Below are 14,493 nucleotides of genomic sequence, written 5' to 3'. Positions count from 1 at the left end.
GATTAAATAAAATCCCAGCTGAGTAATTTGTTAGTTTGATGTATCTGAGATTGGAACTGAAACTCTTAGCAAAAGTTCTTTAAAAAAAAAAAAAGGGACAGTATTGATATAACTTAATCTATACAGAATTCAGTTGGGTTTTTGTTATTGTTGTTTTTTTGTGTGTGAAATATATGTATAGACAAGTGTTTACAATGTACATACATACATGAATATATATGTATACTTGCACATACACACACAAAATTTAACATAGCCTATAGTCCCAAAGTCCCTCCTGTTGGCCTGATTATTTATATCTTCACCATCTCCCTTCCCAACCAGAGTAAATTCCTTAATTTTTGTTAGAATTTTAATACTGTGAAGCCTTCCCCAAACAGTTTATTTTACCAATGTTTAACATGATTTATATAAATGATTATGATATATATTGTGTCTTGCTTCTCTCTATTAATGCTGTATGTCATGTATACTAGAGTGCATTTTTCCTGCTGTGAGTTGTTATGACAAATTCTTTATCCATTCTATTGATGACAGCTAGGTTATTCAGATTTTTGTTTTAAATGAAAATTACTTCTGTAATAAAACCACCTGATCAGTTTTAATCCATGCTCAATGCTCAGAATTCACAGAATTTACTGAAAATTGACATTGCTGAGTTTGGTTTATGTCTTACTTATAGGTCCACCTTGCCTAACATGCTCCATGGACTTCTCTCATATACTGATTCACTTGAGTCTCACCATAGCCCTGTGAGGTAGGGCAAGGGAGAGAGTAGGCTCCCATTTTACAGATGAGGAAGATATGGTTCCAGCAGCTAGAGAAGTGTGGGACTGGAATAAGAGTCTCCTGGTTTTTGTTTTTACCATATTGTGGCAAGTGAGGGGGATTTTTAACAACAGTAATTCCTCTCTGAACATTGCATGACAATTGACGTAGCATTATGACATCCGTTGTTTCGTTTAATCCTTATGCCAAGCCTCTGAGGAAAGCATTCTGCTCTATTGCTTCCAATGTGAGAATGTCACTGACTTACTGTTGTGAGCTCCAATTAAATCTGAATGTAGGTTTCCCCCATCACTGAGCCCGAAGGAAATTAAATTCTTTCTGTTGGTTCTGCAGTGGTGAAATAAAGACATGAGTTAGCTTTGCAGTAGGTTACTTTGCCACATTAAGTATTATCATTATCCCTGTTTGGCTGATGAGGAAACTAAGATTTAAAAAGGCAAATTTGTCCAAGATTATATAATAAATAAGTAACTTAGGATAAAAATTCTAGCTGTAATATTTAATATTTTTATCTTAATAATTTGTATTTATCTTTGTATTTGATCAGTCTGAAATTCCATTTGGATCAAATACAGTGTGGTATAATTAATGAGCAAACTTTCAAATCCTATACTGTTTCTGAATTGCAGTGTCTCATGAAATTAGTGAGACCAACTGACACTATCAAAAGCACACCTTGCTTCAAATCACCATTGCATTCTACTCAAGACGTCGGAATCACACATGCTTTGTATACAAACCTGCTCCCTTGCTCCTTTTCTTCTCATATTCTTTTATAAAGATAATTGCCTCTGTGACATGTTTTCTGTATGTGTGGGTGTGTGGCTCTCCTTCAAAGCCCAAATACTACAGCTGATTAATTTAGGGACAAAGGTTTTTTTTTTTTTTTTTTTTTATTCTCCTTTTTCTCTTGGCTTATGCAGAGAACAACCCCAGGGGATGATTTTGAACTTTCACACCGTCCCACTCATCTTGTATTGTATTAAAACACACTCTCTGTTTGGTAGGAGATAAACGTTAAGGCTTTATGTACCATCCAGGCTTTTCAAGGAGAGCCTCTCAGCATCTGGGAGATCTTTATAAAATGTAGCAGGTTATGCATTTATTACTATAAATGCCTGCCTGGCTCAACTGGTAGAGCATGTGACTTTTGATCTCAGGGTCCTGAGTTCAAGCCCCATGTTGGGTGTAGAGGCTGCTTAAAAATACACACATACATCCATACACACACGTTTTGTTTTAGGAAAGTTAAGAAACTTAGAACCTTTCCTCCCAAAAGAAAAAAAAAATCTTTCGTATTCATTTCCATTCTCGTAGTAGTTAACACTTTTAGCTTTCTATAGACCTTCTGCAAAAGCAATATAGTAATATTTTACAATATGCTATTATTTAACAATATGCCACAGATATGTTTTAACAAGTTTCAAAATGTTCTTAGCACCGTTTTAGCATCTATATAATTTTCTTTTACACAGATGTATACACATCTATGTATACACATAGAATTTGTTCAACTAATCTTTAGTTCTTAGATGTTTAAGCTGTTTGAAATTTTGAATATAACTAAAGTGAATCTCCCTGGAGTGAGAGGTTTAAACATTCATGCTAATTTATTACATGTATTTTAAACAATGGTACATTTTCATCATTTTCAATATAAAAAGGATTAAACAGCGCTCTGCTTAGAAACTAAGTCAGACTTTGCTGTTTACACATTTCACTTTGATTTTGAATTACTTTTAGTCTGACTTTTCAAGCCTCTATTCCACAAAACTGCGACGTGTTCTGGGATGGACCCTCCCTTTGACGGTGTGACTGTCCTGGATGGAGAAGGACCACTTCGCAAATGCCTATGATGAGGGGTCACAGTTGCTGTCACACACATAGGGAGAATGTGGCGGAGGCGGGGATTAATGTTGTTTTGCTTTCTCAAATCTTCCATTTTCCTTTCTTCTAATCCAAATGTACTCCACTGTGAGCCTCAGTTGAACCCAGCTGGTGGTAACCCAGTCTCAGCCATGCCCTACTTCTCAGGTCATGGTGGGGTCAGACTTGGAGCAGAATATTTGAAGAGGTTCCTCTTGTCTTCACCCACATTAGTCACTGCTGTGTTCCTTGTCTCACCCTGCTGGACCCCAGGATGATGGGAAGATGTGAGAAGCTGGGCTGGGATATGTATGGGATGTGTATGAGAGAGAGGGGTCTTTGATGCGCCTGAGAGCCCGCTGTGCTTAGGGTCAAGCCTGTGCAGAGACCTCACTGGCAGTCCTCCATGAAGTTTCTGCTGCCTGGGAGAAAGGAGGGATGCCTCAGAGAATGGCCTGCAGGTCAGTAGGTCTCTGTGACCCTCTGACCTGTCTCCTTCCCCACCATGACAGGCAGTTTCTTCAGCCGTCACTTGTTCCTCCCACACCCCCAGCTTGCTCAGATCAGCGGCCTCCCTCAGAAGCTCCCTATTCCTGAGGCCCATTCATGGATGGCTGGGCAGGAAAGGAACAATAGCTCTAGTCTTTCTTAAAATTAGTTTTTACTGACCAAAGGGGAACAGAAATAGCACTTTACTAAATTACACTGCCACAGTTACTTAAATTTTCATTTACAAATTTTGACCATTAAAATGGCAGAAAGCTGATTTTGAGACAAAGAAGTTGATTAGATTGTACTGTATTTGGCAAAAAGGAGTTATGGTTTATTTATTTACTTAGAAATTTTATTTATTTAAGTGATCTCTACACTCAACGTGGGGCTTGAACTCAAGATCCTGAGATCAAGAGCCAGATGCTCTGCTGACTGAGCCAGCCAGGCGTGCCTGTGGTTACAGTTTAAATAGAAGATAGATTTTCTTTTTTTACTCTCAACAGGCCAGCTATTAATTTTCATAGATTAAATACTGCTGATATTCTCCCTAAAACAGAATTTTAGAACTACAGTTTTAGGAGTTAATGGCATAGATTCTCACCTCATTTAACATTTACGTATAATAATAAAAAAAGCTAATTGTGATAGGAGGCTTTCGTTTTTTGTTAGTTTGTAACATTAATTGATACTGCGTGATTGGTTACTATAGAAGACATTCTTTTATTTAAGTTAAAGTAATTGAGACAAACTCAGTGACTACCGGTGACTATTCCTCTTAACCTGCATCTCAGTTGTCTGGAAATTTTAAACACTTTCCCCCTCTTCCCCCCTCAGTCGCAAATAATAAATGCCCTGGAAGCTAAAAAGCCATTGTGTTTAGAATCCTCCAAGATTAGGCCTTGGCACCTCTATGAGGAAGTGCATTCCAGACTCCAGAGCCCTGCACCCAGCCTGCCTGCTTCCCCGCCCCAAGGAGCCCAGTGCCAGGGCAGGCAGCCAGGGCATTCCTGCAGATCTGCATGGCCTCAGCGGGAGCTTGGGGGCAAAGCAGGAGGCAAGAGGGCAGGAAGGAAAAGTGCATATTTGTATAGCCCCTTCTCTGACAAGGTCGTGGCAGCCCACATAGGTGGGTTCCTGTCAGAAAAGAATAAGCTATAAGGAGGCAGTACAGACAGAATCTGGCTATAATTCATAATTAGCTGTAAGAAAAGTATTGGGTGAAGCCATTTGCAGTGCATAAACAATGCTGTGATTGTCTGATACAACATTGTAGGTTCTCAACGACACCACACTGATGAACAGAGAAAGAAATAGTTGCAGTGTAGCCTTCAGACGATTGAAAAGCAAGATCCGGTGACATTTTGGCATTCCCACTCAGCATCTGTGGGAAACGCTGCAAACACAATGGCTGGGGGTGATGAAAATGACTTCTGTATGCAGTTGGTTTGTGCTGGTCTGCAAGCACACAGCTACTGCTCAGGCCAAGCTGCTTATTTCTGTGCAGGGGAGTGGACCCAGTGTTGCCAAAACTCCCCGTGTTTTAAGGGAAGCATAGTATGTGGGTATTTATGTAAACTTTCCAGAATTTTGAATAGTGGCAATTTCATTTTAAAGAAAGTCTCTTGCGTGCTAAGTTGGAACCTTCCTGAGGGCCAGATGTGACGTATGGAAACCCCTGATTCACAGCTGGTGTGAAGCCACCTGTCCGTGGAGTTCACTCTGGGTTTCTCTAGCATCCCTTGTGAGCATCACTAAATCAGTCCCAACACTCCATGACTCCCAACACCAGCAGAGAGTTGTTAGTAGGTCAGTTGGCCAACACCAGGGGATGGCAGGTGCCACACAACTCCGGCCCCTGCAGTAAATGGTTTATACATGAGTAGCTGGCTAGCCTCTGTTGGTGACCTGAGGTGGGTACAGCCCAGAGCAGGAGAGATGGAGAAGTGCTTTAATATAGTGAAGAACAAGTTCAGTTGATATAGTATATATAGTTCTGGGCTGTTGGGAAATAATAATGTCAAGAAAATGAGAATCATTTATTAAGTACTTCCTTTGATTAGCACATTGTGTGAGATGTGGCATCAGCAGAAGCCCAGCTTGACTTATGGCCGTCAGAAATGTATTTTAAAAGTTTTGGTTTTGGGGGCACCTGTATGGCTCAGTCAGTTAAGCCTCCAACTTCAGCCCAGGTCATAATCTCACGGTTGGTGGGTTTGAGCCCCGCATTGGACTCTCTGCTGTCAGCTAGCTCAGAGCCTGGAGCCTGCTTCTGATTCTGTGTCTCCCTCTCTTTCTGGCCCTCCCCTGCTCATGCTGTCTCTCTCTCTCTCTCTCTTTCTCTCAGAAATAAATAAAACATTAAAAAAAATTTTTTTTTAAGTTTTGGTTTTGTTGTTGCTGTTGTTATTTTTGAGAGAGAGAGAAGAGAGAGTGCAAGCAGGGGAGGGGCAGAGAGAGAGGGAGACATCGAATCTGAAGCAGGCTCCAGGCTCTGAGCTGTCAGCATACAGCCTGACACGGGGCTCGAACTCATAAACTGGAGATCATGACCTGAGCTGAAGCCAGTCATGATCTGGACCCCTGAACCCTGTTTTGTTTTGTTTTGTTTTGTTTTAAAGCAGATAAAATGCAAGCTATGTGAGTAGAAACCAATGTGAGACTGAGGCAGTGTGATCTGGTGAACTACATGTGATAAATCTGGGTGCAGCCTCTGCAGCCCATATTCCTAACTCTGCTGTGTTATGAAGATAGTTAGCCGGCCAGAGTCTCAATTTCTTTGTCTGTCAAATGGGAATATTACTCCCTGCCTCATGAGTTGTTCTCAGGGGGTGGTGTCCGAAATGGGCAGAGCATAATGTTAAGCACATGTAGGGGTTGGTATGTTTGAGTTTTCCTCTACAAAAGCCAAGGAGCCCTTTCTCTACATGGTGCGGACCAGTCTCTGAGTCCACCTGTCAATCTGTGTCATATAGCATCAGTGTCACAAACAAAAGGTAGTACGATTATAAGGAGGAGGTGTGGCCTTTTGAGGGTGATGGATGGAAAGAGTCATTGAAGTACAGTGATTGGGGCTTCAAAAGGAAATTGGGTACCCTTTTTTCTAGAGGATTTGATATAAACAGGGTATAAGGTAAGTGAGCAAGCCACAGTGCTGTCTGTAAGTAGGTTTTTCTGCCTGGCCTACTTGCAGATCTCTGTATACCCTTGGACAGCTGTTGGCAGGCAGTTAGGAGCCCAAAGTTGGGGGTTGTCTTGGTTATTGTGTTCCTGCTTCTTGAGTAGCCAGTTTTCTTCTCTGACTTTTATCTTCTACACCATGCTGACCACCCTCCAGCCCCATTGGGTTATTCTATGGCTATGAATTGGAAACAACAAACCCCTACAGTAAATTCATAATAATGATGAATTTGTATGATAGTTTTAGAACTATGTTAGGGTGGTTTCTCCTGTTTGAAGTAATTAGTTTGTAGGCCCACCCAAGTGCATTTTTCATGTCAAGCAGACAATGGAAACAGATGAAGAAGGGCAAAATGGAAAGTGCTCAGAGAGGGAAGCAGTGTTGTTGAATGAGAAGTAAACAAAACTCAGAGTTCTGGATCTGGGATTTTGCAAGTTAAGTCCTAAACTCAGTACGTTAATAGATCAGCTATTTTACTGATACAACATGAGTGGGCCTGTTGCTGTGTTTGTCGTTACAGAGACTGGAAATTATCTAAATATCCATTAGTGGGGAACTGGCCTAATAAAAGAATACTTATGTATCCCCTGGAAATACCATGTCCCTTTTACAAGAAATCTGAGGGCAGGCTTTGAATTTGTATTGGTCTAATGTTGTAGTCCTGCATAGTCTTCCACAAAAGGCCAGGTTCCCTGAGGAGCTCTGCAGTGAGAGGAATGTTAATAACCAGCAGTCATTGAGCATCACTGTATACTAGGCACCCTACAGATAGTATCTCACTCATTTATTTTTTTAAAAAAATTTTGTTTATTTATGAGAGAGAGCATGTGGGTGAGTGAGAGAGATAGAAGGAGAGAATCCCACAAGGTACAGAGAGAGAGGAAGAGAGAGTGTGGAGCCCAGAGTGAAGCTCAAGCTTACCCGATACAGGGCTTGACCTCATGAACCATGAGACCATGACCTGAGCCGAAGTCAGATGCTTAACTGACTGAGCCACCCAGGCACCCCATCACTGATTTCTTTTAAAAGACAGTGTGACTCACAATGGGCAGGTGACAAGATGGAGGCTGGGACTTGTCAAGAGCCCCAGAGCTGGAATTTGAACCCAGGTCCGTGTAGAGAGGAAAAACAAAAAAGTGATAAATTTTTGCTGTAGGGAGTAATCTCTAGGATATAGTATAAGCAGGGAAAAAAGTGGGGGAGTAGAACAGCAGCATATAATATGGTCCCATTATTATAAAAGTATGTATACTTTTTATGTTGACAGGATACATAAGAAACTAGTAATGGGGCGCCTGGGTGGCTCAGTTGGTTAAGCGTCTGACTGGCTCACGTCATGATCTTAAGGTCCATAGGTTCAAGCCCCATGTCAGGCTGTGTGCTGACAGCTCAGAGCCTGGAGCCTGCTTCGGATTCTGGGTCTCCACCTTTCTCTGCCCCTCCCCAACTCACACTCTGTCTCTCTCGCTCTCAAAAATAAATAAACATAAAAAAAAGAAACTAGTAACTAGTGGCTCTGGAAAGGGTTTCTGAAAGATTGAGGATCAGGAGTGAGAGACAGGATTTTCACTATGTATTCTTTAATAACATTTGCATTTTTACATTTGCATTATGTTGTACTTTACAAAAAGCTCTGTAGATAATTCATGAATGCTCACAAAGTGATTTCAAACGTACATTCAGGTTTCTAATAGAGTTTTGAAAAGCTTAGAGGAGGACCCTGATAGCTATGCTAGGAAACGTGCATCATAGTTTATGGGGAAAGTAACAGAACAGTACAAGACTGATATACAGAATTCAAATGTTAGGAATTTCACTGTGTTGTAACAGATACAACTCATATCTTCAAGGCAAGGAGCATAAGACACATCCGTATCTGTACACTTTAATAGAAGATTGTGTTATAGGCCATTAAGTCAGAGCATATTTGGTTTCAAAGGAGGAGAGCTGATAGGAGGATCCAGAGTCCTTGGATGAGATGAAGTATTAGACAGTCACTTTGTGTTGTATATGAGGAAACTTGGGCCCCAAGAGGCGAAGTGATTTGTTAGTGTTGCATGTTCTGGAACCTGGAGGGTATCTGGATGAGAATCACTAGGCACTGTGAGGAGTGTCTGGAAGAAGACTGTGGCATCTTGCTGGGCCCCTGATGGGTATTGTGGAGTATTTGCTTGTCCTGTGGGGGTCAGCAGAAGACAGAAAGGGAAGAAATTAGTATAAATTCTCATACAAGAGAATTAGAACAAGGCATTCTCACCAGGAGTGTTATGTGGTTGGTTTTGGAGATGATTTCTAGAAAATTTAACAGTGTTAACTTTGTTTTAGAGAGTGTTTGATTGTGACGTTCGTTCTTCCAGGTAACAAATCAGAATTAACTGATCTGTCTACTGAGATAATGATCCAGTTCTGTGATTCCTGCTTCTTTTTCACCTGGACTGGAAGAATTCCTGCTGAGAGAGTCTTAGATTATCTCTTAACTGATTATTGAAGTAGCCGCATTGAAAAGTCATGTGGTACAGTAGGAGAAAAAAAAAAAAAGTTGTACCCAATTTGAATTCCTGGTCTAACTTGGCTGTGATCTATAACGATCATTCCATATTCTGATCTTTCATCTCATTATCTATAAAATAAGGGAACTGGGTACAAAATCACTAAAGATCCCTCTTCCTCCTAAAATTCTTCTTTCTCTCTGGCTTCTCTGTCATAGTGTTAAAAGGACCAAATATGAAAAAAGATTTTGAAATCTTTTTAAAAGTATTTTTTAAATTTAGTTATCATTTCAGAAGCCTATTAGATATGGAAAATATCTTCCCAGATCACAAAATACATTTTTCTCATTGGAAATATACAATGTTTTTGTATACTTTTATATACAAAAACTACAGCTGGTTCTTTAAAACTTAAGTTCAAATGAAATTCTTATTGACAAACTGAATGAAAATAATTGCAACAAGCAATGCATTAATACAGATTTTTAAGCTGTTCTTTTAATCTGAATTGACCAGCTGAATCTGGATTTTACCTCTTTGGTTAACTCATGGTTAGAAATTAGTGCTATCTTCTGTTGGTGGGAATATAAACTGGTGCAGCACTCTGGAAGACAGACAGTATGGAGGTTCTTCAGAAAGCTAAAAATAGAAATACCCTATGAGACCGTAATTGCACTACTAGGTTTTTAAACAAAGGATACAAAAATACAGATTCAAAGAAATACATGTACCGTAGCATGGTGTATGATAGCATTATCAACCATAGCCAAACTATGGAGAGAGCCCAAATGTCCACTGACTGATGAATGGATAAAGAAGATGTGATGTGTGTGTGCATGTGTGCGCGCACATGCGAGTGCACACACACACAAGAATATTACTCAGCCATCAAAAAGAATGAAATCTTACCACTTACAACAAAGTGGATGGAGCTAGAGTGTATTATCCTAAGTAACATAAGTTAGAGAAAGATAATCATATGATTTCATTCATTTGTGGAATTTAAAAAACAAAACAGATGAATGTATGGGAGGAAATAAAAAAAGGGAGAGAGGGAAAGAAACCATAAGAGACCCTTAAAGATAGAGAATAAACTGAGGGTTGATGGAAGGAGGTGGTGGGGGATGGGCTAGAGAGGGGCTGGGTTTTAAGGGGGGCACTTGCGATGATGGGCATTGAGTGTTGTAAGTGGTGAATCACTGAATTGTACTCCTGAAGTCAATATTGAGCTATGTGAGTATGTGAGCTAACTAGAATTTAAGTAAATATTTGAAAAGAAAAAAAAAGAAATTAATGTTCTCTTACTAGGTACAAATAGAGACCTTTATGGACAGGTTTTTGCATGGCTTTGTCTCTGTCTTTGACCTCTGAGTGAACATAACCAAAGACTAGTCCTTTCATGAACCTACTTGTCCTTTTAGAAATTAAGGAAAGTTAATTGGTTCCACTTTGGCAGTTGTTTGTGGTCACAGTTTCTGAGGCTCTGCCTTGATTTTACAAACGATTTTGGTAATTTTTTTGCTTTTTCACCCATCTTTCTTCACAGATGGAGGTTCAAGGCTGTCTGCCAACTGTTTAAGATGATTTTGAGATAGATCTCTTAGGCAGACACCATCTGAGGATTTCACAGCTTTGTTTTACTATCAGATTCAGGATTCACAGTGATTTCTCTGTTGCATCTTCTTCAGACTTTGACAGATCTGGGATTGATTTCTGTAATCTGCTTTCCTTACTTACTGGCATCAGTGTGAAAAATGGTTGGCATGAGTTCCTGGAGCTCAGGGTTATTTGGGTTGGTGTAGGGAAAGCGGGGGAGGTGAGGCAAAAAGGACCCACCTTTCCTGCCAGGCAGGTGCCCTGGTTGGCACTTTGAACAATATGCTATGTGGATCTTGGAACCAAGTGTCCTGAGGGGTGACAGGAAATCCCTCTGTAACAATGGCCTTTCCCCTCCCCTCTCTCCTGGGGTGAGAATGGGGCACCTGAGGAAACCACCCAGTTTTCTTCTCCAGAGAAGCTGGAATCAGAGCCCAGAAGATGAGTCAGTCGGCTGCGGAGAGCCACCCCTTTTAGGGCTAGTGTTACAGCCCAGGTACCAGGCACACCGATGAACAGAGAAGTGCATGTGCAGAGAAAGAATAGAGTAGATTCGCTGAGAGACACCAAAGGACACTGCTGCTTTGAGAGGAGAATGGGGGTGGGACACAGGAGCCATGAATTTCACTCTCGAGGTCCTGCTGTGTCCTTTAAGTTGAATCCCTAATTTGGTCTGGTTTCCTTCCATCTTAACAATGGATGACATTACTTCTTTGGTAATCCTGTGAGGGAGGTGGGTGATATTCTCATTTTACTCATGAGGAAACCGAAGCTCAGGAACAGTAAGTATTTACCCAAGGTTACACAGATCATAAGAGCAGTGTTTGAATCCACACCTTTGGTATCTTAGAGTACATTTGGAAAGTAAGTGGAAAATTAAAGGTGAAAGGCCTTGAATTGTTTGAAAATATATATCCCTGGTTTTCCCCACTGCTGCATTATTTCCTTACTTCTTTAAATCTACTTGTTTCCACAAATATTCTTGAGAAGACAGTACATTCTGCTAATTTATAGAGGAACAGTGAGTCAGTCTGCTTCTAAGTTCTTTGGGACATTTTGCTCAGCAAAGAGGGGAAGAGGCAGTAACAGCCTTAACTACGAGGCACATCACATAGATCATATAGTCAGGTGTATGTTCATGTCTCTTTTCCTCACTTGGCACCCTTTTCTATTCTACCTTGAACCCGATGTTTATTTTCATTCTGTAAAAGAGGTAATATATGGCAATTCTGGTTAGATTTTCCCTAAAATGTTAATATTTCCACTCTTCCCATGAGTTAAGTTTAGCATTCCACGCATAGCTACCAAAATTAGAAAAGCAAGCAAAACTAAAGGCCTATGGTGTATTAAATATCATAGCTCTAGTGAGTTACCAAAAATGATAGTTATTTTCCCTTTACCTTTTGTTTCTTCAAGAATTTATTAAGCACCTCTTTGGCATGAGACCTATGATATTGTGATTTATAATAAGAAATATATATTTGGTGTTTATTCCCCTTTCTGGAACAGAGCTCCTAAAACCGTTGGAATTTCCTGTGTGATAAGAGCAATAGAGGTGAAGGAACATCTTTTGTTATTCATAGCAAGCCCCTCTGAACCTAAGTTCATGAGGTCACTTTGGGAAAGTCCCTAAGGATGGGGGCTGGGTGCCAGGGAGTCAACCATAATTAAGGAGTTGGAATTTTCAGCCCCAGACCCTGACCTCTGGGGAGGGGAGAGGTGCTGGAGATTCAGTTCAATCACTGATAGCTAACAACTTTATCAATGGTGCCTATGTATTAAAGTCTCCATGAAAACCCAAAGGATGGGATTCTGAGGGGTTGGTGAATTAGTGGAGATGCAGTGAGTAGTGCTCAGAGTCTCAGAGATGCTCAGGAACCTTGCCCTGTGCATCTCTTCCATTTGGCCATTTTTGAGTTATCTTTTTATGATGAACTGGTGATCTAGTAAGTAAACTGTTTGAGTTCTAAGAACACCTCTAGCAAATTAATCTGAAGAGGAGGCAATCTTGAGGGATTCAACCCTTAACTTGTGGGATCTGATTTTATCTGTAGGTAGATCGTATGAGAATTGAGTTAAATTGCAGGCCACCCAGTCAGTGTCCTCTGAGAACTGAATTGCTTGGTAGGTTGGAAAAAATATCCAGTGGAGACTCTTTTCCATGGAACACAGAAAGATGAATAAAACCTGGCCCCTGATTTAAGAGAACTTGGTCATATAAAAATAATAAGGCAGTTATTTCACACGTATTCAAAGCCAAGTACTGTTGAGCACTTTTTTATTTCATCTTGATTATTATTATTATTTAAATTTTTTTTATTTTAAGGAGACTGAGCAGAGCCCAATGCAGAGCCTGAGCCTCATGACCCCGAGATCAGGAGTCTCATGCTGTACCAATTCAACCAGCCAGGCACCCCAAGCACTTTCTTTGAATTATGTAATCCTCACATCCACTATACAAGTAGTTGGTGATACTTCAATTTTATTGATGAGAAACCTGAGGCCCAGATGGATTTAATAACTTGTCCACAATTACACAGTGGGTAAATTGGCAGTGCTGAGAAATAAATGGACTTCTTCTCTTGTGTATTTAGCCATTTTGTCAGACTAGAGAGGTAAAAGATGTACTTACATGTGGACAGAATGTATCAAGTGTCATAGAGTGGAACTCTGAAGGAGTTTAAGTGCCTAGTTGGATAATTTGCTTGTGGCTAAAGGTAATCTATGATGTTATTGTGAAGGAAGTGGTTTTTGAAGGCTGGCTAGATTAGGGCAGTAGATTTCAGGCTGAGGTATGCAACTCCTGATGGGGAAGAGGGTACAGGAGGACTTCATTTTTTATTTTTATTAATTTTTTAAGTTATTCATTTTGAGAGGGGTGGGTGGAGCACCCATACACCCCTGCAAGCAGGGGAGAAAAAGAGAGAGAGAGAGAGAGAGAGAATCCTAAGCAGGCTCCATGCTCTCATCACAGAGTCGGATGCAGGGTTCAGTCTCACAAACCCTGAGATCATGACCTGAAATCAAGAGTTGGCCACCCAACTGGCTGAGCCACCCAGGTGCCCCAGGAGCACTTTCTTAAGGGTTGTGTGGGCACAGACAGTTTTGATTCATTTGCCTTTCAGATTCTCTTTCCTGACGGGAATCTGCCTGCCTTAGTATACTTGCTGGCTCTTCTCTCCCATCTGCCCTTTACCAGGAGACCATTTCCCATTGTCCAAAAGAAAGGCAGACCTTTTCCTCATCCAGAATCTATTATACTGTTTTGTCCTTAAATGTTTTTTTCTTAATGTTTTATTTATTTCTAGGAGAGAGAGAGAGAGAGAGACAGCGTGAGCAGGGGAGGGTCAGAGAGAGAGGGAGTCACAGACTGAAACAGGCTCCAGGCTCTGAGCTGGCAGCCAGCACAGAGCCCGACGCGGGGCTCGAACCCACGAACCGCGAGATCATGACCTAAGCGAAAGTCGGACACTTAACCGACTAAGCCACCCAGGCGCCCCTGTCCTTTAATGTTACAAATCTCCTGAGTTGGTGTCTGGAAACTATAAATGGACCTTAATTATTAACGACTTCCTTTTCTAAGTCATTTCCTCATTTTGACTTTGGACAAAATTGAAGGAAGACCCAATGATTTCTCACCTGATAGAACATTTGAAATAATTCTAGGTGTATATCACTACTAGACATGTAACTCTTAGAATGTCTTTACATACAGCTCTATCTATGTGAACAAGATTTCTCAGCATTGAAGTCTATCCAAATAAAAACAGGAATAGAATTATTGCTGACCTGTTTTATTCCAGCACAAAATAATATTCTTGAAGGCATGTGATCTATGTCATCTTTGGGAAAACAAAACTACCTTGTTCATCTTATTAAGAATTACTTTCTAACCTAAGTTTATTTTTACTCCTAATTATTTATCAATATTAGTTTGGTATACTAATTATTATCAATTGTAATGACTTAGTTCAGAAGAAATTTTTAACACCTAGAGCTTTATGGTTATGGAAAATAAAACTTAAATTTATTTCTATTTTTTGTCGCAGATAAGTAAATAAAACTTTCAAGTGTACATCATGT

General features: G+C 40.4%; 1 protein-coding gene across 7 annotated transcripts in view; it reads left to right on the top strand.

Moving 5' to 3' along the window:
* EPB41L4A (erythrocyte membrane protein band 4.1 like 4A) overlaps positions 1-14,493 on the top strand; it is a 260,985-nt gene that overhangs the window by 185,410 nt on the left and 61,082 nt on the right. The gene's annotated exons all lie outside the window — the stretch shown is intronic.

This window comes from Crocuta crocuta, unplaced genomic scaffold, assembly GCF_008692635.1.
Source record: "Crocuta crocuta isolate KB4526 unplaced genomic scaffold, BGI_CrCroc_1.0 scaffold131, whole genome shotgun sequence".
In the NCBI taxonomy this organism is placed as follows: Eukaryota; Metazoa; Chordata; class Mammalia; order Carnivora; family Hyaenidae; genus Crocuta; species Crocuta crocuta.
Note: the sequence above shows the minus strand (reverse complement) of the source record. Positions and strands in the feature narration are given on the sequence as shown.